The sequence below is a fragment of the Helicoverpa armigera genome, chromosome 3 (assembly GCF_030705265.1).
Source record: "Helicoverpa armigera isolate CAAS_96S chromosome 3, ASM3070526v1, whole genome shotgun sequence".
NCBI lineage: Eukaryota > Metazoa > Arthropoda > Insecta > Lepidoptera > Noctuidae > Helicoverpa > Helicoverpa armigera.
Window position 1 is genome coordinate 1 of NC_087122.1, and position 5,037 is coordinate 5,037.

The following is a 5,037-nucleotide window of genomic DNA, read 5'->3' on the forward strand; positions in this document are numbered from 1 at the left end:
TCTCCCAATTTGACACCTACCTAAATTCATTTTCACCACACTTGTACATGGATCCCTTAAGTAAGTGACAGATTACTAGTTCTACAAACGATAATGCAAAGTCGATATTTTATCGATAAAATGATTTTTCTGTACTTCTTAAGAAATAAACGTCTATCGAGTATATATTACTAAAGCCTGTGAGTTTTTTTTCTTGTGATGTTATTTTAATTTAACTTAAACTACATTCCGCTATGTTTTATGCAATAAAATAGTAAAGAGGTTTTCTATAGGTGAATTTTTACCTATGTCATTCGCGCGTTTGTCAAATTGACTGATGTGTATGTGTACATAGAGTGAGGTTAATTTTGGGTTTATTATTGTTGAATAGATAAGTTTATTTTGGCAGAGAAGAGAAAACGAGGATAAACTTTTCTTGCAGAAGAAAAAGACAAGCTAGTGAAATTGCTGACGTCTCATAGAGACACAATATTAAACAAAAAACGGATGGGACCACGAACGAAGCCAAAAACAAAGCTTGGATCCAGTCACAAATAGTTTTAATGCGACAGGAACCCTTTACAGGTAAATGTGAATAATATCTGTGTATAATAATATAGTGTATTAAATAAGATATTGCCGTACAACTGTGTTCCTTGTTTTACTGTCGGCTTCATTGTATTTTTGTTCTCCATGAGTTGATGGATTTAAGTATGGGGTTAAAATTATATATTTATTTAGTTTCAGGTGGTGCGAGAAATTGGAAAGACGTGTAAAAACATGCTGCGCCCAGCCCACCTCAAATTGAATTGGTGCAGGAGGATGATGATAATGTTTGGTAGGGTAGGGTGGTAGCCAATGAACCGCGTGTACACTATGAACCATAGTACCTACCGGCCATACCTAACGTTGCTAGCTCGCGCAAAAATTATGTCGAGACTCCCTTGCCACGTCAAGAAGTTTGGTCTATTCGCCGTGGGTCTGTCGCGATATACTCACCTGTGAGCCGCGTCTTAGTCTTCTACTCAAGCAAAAACGGCAAAAAAAGGTGAGTTTCTTTTTGTTGTTACTTTAATAATCTAACTCTTACTTAACTATGTGTGAATTGTATATGTAATGTAGATCATTAGGCTTATCTGAGACTATTTTTTGGAATTAATTCTCAACGGTTTTTGTATAAAACATGACCTAACATTTCCTAAGAGGGGGTGGGTACGCTGTGAGCCATTTATACTGGGTAAGCAATGAACCACGGTTCATTGTGTAATTGTGTATTGTGTACCACATCTTAGTGCTTGTATGATATATGATGAGGTGGGAAGTATTATTAGACAGTTAACCTCTAAGTGTTAATGTGAGTACCTATAATTAATTACCATTATTCGTCTATTTCAGCATGGGGCGAAACACGGTAGGGAGGAAAGCACGTAAAAAAGGGTATCACACCGCGGAAGCTACACAAAGAGGTATAGAAAAAACACTTGTCGGGATTAAGCATTCTAAAAGCAGCAAAAACTGCAACCTTCTCTATCCAGTATTGCGACAGACGAAGTGTTTGTGCGGAGATATGTCACAAACAAAGTACCTACAGGAACAATCCGTCTTGTAGACTAGAGCCCCATTATGATGCAAGTAAATTTTTTACTTTACAGCATAAAGAAATGTTGATTGTTACAATTTGTGATTTGGACAATAAAAAAACATAAGTCTGAATGTGATAAAAACACGTCGACTTTATAATGCTAAGAGCATTTTAATTAATATAAATATACAAGTACAAAATGTTTTTTTCTTTTTTCCCGGAAAGAGTTTGTGCGTAACTTTTAAGATGTTCATAATTATTGTTAAAAATTAAGTTTTAAGGCTGATTTGTTGGTTCTTAAACGTATGTATAACCCGAAACGTAATAATTATAAAAAGTTATAAATAGTGTATTTATTTTTCTTTAAAACAAACAATATTGTTTTTTTTTATATTACCGTGATTCATTGTGTACCACATGGTTCATTTAGTACCACCCCCGGTTCTGTACCCTAGGAGTACGCTATGAACCATTTCTCATGTTTTAAAAAAACATGTATAAATTAGGCAACAGCAAATGTTTTCCACTTATTTCAACACAATTTGGCAGCTTATTAAATAACCTATCATTTGAGACAAAAATATTTCCTTAGACTGTAAAAACGAGCGCGCTAGAGATCTCCAAACTTTTGGTGGTTCATTGGCTACCACCCTACCCTACATCATATGAGGACTAATATTAAAATATTTGTTTACTATCTTTGTTTTAATTTACATAATTTATTATGTTCAATGTTAGCCTACTTCTTACCTCCAGAGGGTATCCCCTATCACCTAGGAGATAGGCTCCTCCATATTCACCATTTTCGAATCATTGGTATCTACTGCAGTTTTGGTATTTAAGGCCTATTCAAACCTGAGCGATATTCGCTGCCGCTGTGGGTAGAGGTACATACCGCGCCGGTTTCGCTCAGGTATTTAGTATCAAGTATAGTTACCGGCACGGATATTGAGCTCTCGGCGGAAGAGTGGGGATCGCTTTGCGCACTGTACACAAGGCAATAAACCAATAAATGGCTTCTGCGCAGGTGAAGGTCAGGGCTCAATATCCGTGCCGATAACTATACCGCGGCTAGAGCGACCTGAGCGATATCCACTGCCGCTGTGGGTAGAAGTACATACAGCGCGGCAGCAGCGGCATACATCCCGAACATCAACAGTAATATTAACGCATACCCACTGGGTTTTCTCTGTCGCAGGTGGTAGCGAATACCGCTTAGGTCTCTGAACAGTCATATTACCGCATACCCACAGGGTTTTCTCTGCCGTAGACGGTAGCGAATACCGCTTAGGTCTGAATAGGCCTATAGTTGTCCCGGCCACCGCGAAACTACATCAGTGATTACCAGATTTGCATCTGTTATGGTCTGTATATTTATGGATATGCAGGACGTCCTATTTTTGAATAATTCAGCGACATCACGACCTAGCAAGTGCATTCATAACAAGTGATAACCTATAATCTTATAAAAAAGTCATGATCATCGTACTTTTTTCTCAGACATCTGCTCTTTCACGTAAGATAGGTACGTGGTCTTCTAATGATTATTATTTTACATATCCACAACCTTTAAGCTTCTAAACTTTCTAAAAGTTTACGTTTCATTTTTTTTGCTTTTTAAACATGGTATTTTTGGTGTTACATAACATATAAAGGTACATTTCACTATCCATCGCCAGAAACGGTTCAAAATATGTTTGTATTGTGTAATGACAATGATAGGAGTTGTTTAAGCAGGCATCAATCGGGCTCCCAAGTTTAAGTGAAATTTTTAGGTTAAAATTGACACCTAGGCTTTGGTGAAAATGAAATTCTTATTAAGTGTTCCGTAAATGCTCCCTAAATTTAGGTATTCGTTGGTGAAAACGGGCATAAGTCATTTGTTATATTTGACAATGTCACATGGCGCGATTTTCAAAGACAATTTCCCCAAAAACATATCATAGCCAGTTGTGAAGGTTGCATGTAACTGCGAAACCTCTCCAAGTAGGTAAGGTCGGTGCTTAATCGCAACTGAAGTGGTTAAATACAAGACCTTTCAATCACCAGGCCAACTCTGAAACTATGGGGTTATTACTAGTGGCTTGTATAATGTTAGTTTACTTTGCTTTTTTATGTCCTTTGATGTCAATAATCTTTAAAATCAACATATATTCAACATAACCTATTTTTGCGATAATATGAAATAGCTCCTATACCCCATGGATTTCAGTCTGGATTTTTTGGCACCATCAAAGGTCTATCATAAAGAACCTATTGGTAACCATTTCGTTGCTGTCGATTCTGGGTTTTTTTTCTATGAAAATTTGGCCATCTCCTTTGGCCATCTCCTTTAATATTATCGATATCGACTTCATCCTTAAGGTATAGGAATACAAATGACTGCAAGAGATGTACGTATTAGACTTTCATGAAATAAGGGACTTTCCCAAAAGACATCAACGAGCGGGCGCGGTTCAACCGCCATCATGTTGTTACGTAGTCTTTGATACCAGGCGTCCGACGTGGACGGCCGTAGCGTATTTTTCCAATATTATGTTTGTTTATTTGCATCCAATAGGCTCCGGATATACTAAACTTATTTGAACACTTCTTTCCCTGTCAGAACTGACGCGTGCAACGGCTAGTTTGCAATATATTGAGAATTGGCTATGCTCAATTATTTAAAACGAATTGCTTTCTCGCGGTATCACACCCGAGTTTAATTAAAGCCTATGTTCACCGGGTATAATGTAGCTTCTCAACAGTGAAAGAATTGTACAAATAGGTCTAGTACTTTCAGAGCCTATTCTGCACCCTTCCATATTATGCAGTTATGCATACCTCTGAAAATAAACTACAATAACATTCTACTTCCGTACGCACACACTAATAGACATAGCTTGTCGTGCAATGCTGATACAAATAAAATTCGTAGCGAAAAATAATTATAATCCTTTATGTTATCTTTTTCCTGCAGATCACATGAGGTTACAGAAAAGCCCCAGTCATCCCGACTGTCACTCTGGTACAATTCAGCAGATCTCACACATGATGCAATACGAGACGTAGTTACCTAACAGCTTGATGTTCCCATCCACGATTCCTGCAAATCATATCAAATTGTAATCACTAAATTATCGAAATGTAGAATAACTAATTTTCCAATATTCGTACTTTTTTATAACTACTTTCTGTACATTTTGTACATTGGCACGCAATTGATTGCAATAATTTCCTAAATACCTACATAAATTGTGTTTTATTGAAATCAACATCTGCACTCAAAAAACAACCCGATATTTTTACGACTCTGTTAGGTAGCCTGCAGTGGCCGCGAGTCTATGCCTGGCTCCCGCAACCTGGCAACCACTGGTGTTGGACGAGTGCAGACAACTGCGCTCCAATGAGTTTCAAACGGACGGGTACCTATGTACAAAATGCATTATTCTCATAATGCCATATAATGAGAACATAATGCCATATAACACTTCAAT

General features: G+C 37.3%; 1 long non-coding RNA gene across 2 annotated transcripts; it reads left to right on the plus strand.

The window, feature by feature from the left end:
- The first annotated feature begins 7 nt into the window (after window positions 1–7).
- LOC110371244 (uncharacterized) lies at window positions 8–1,995 on the plus strand. 2 transcript variants are annotated; one of them, XR_010278142.1, is made up of 4 exons: window positions 8–179; window positions 422–564; window positions 721–1,027; window positions 1,375–1,995. It is a non-coding gene; the product is annotated as an uncharacterized LOC110371244 (long non-coding RNA). The 2 variants fall into 2 exon arrangements; XR_010278141.1 differs by having other exon boundaries at window positions 8–564.
- Window positions 1,996–5,037: the final 3,042 nt, after the last annotated feature.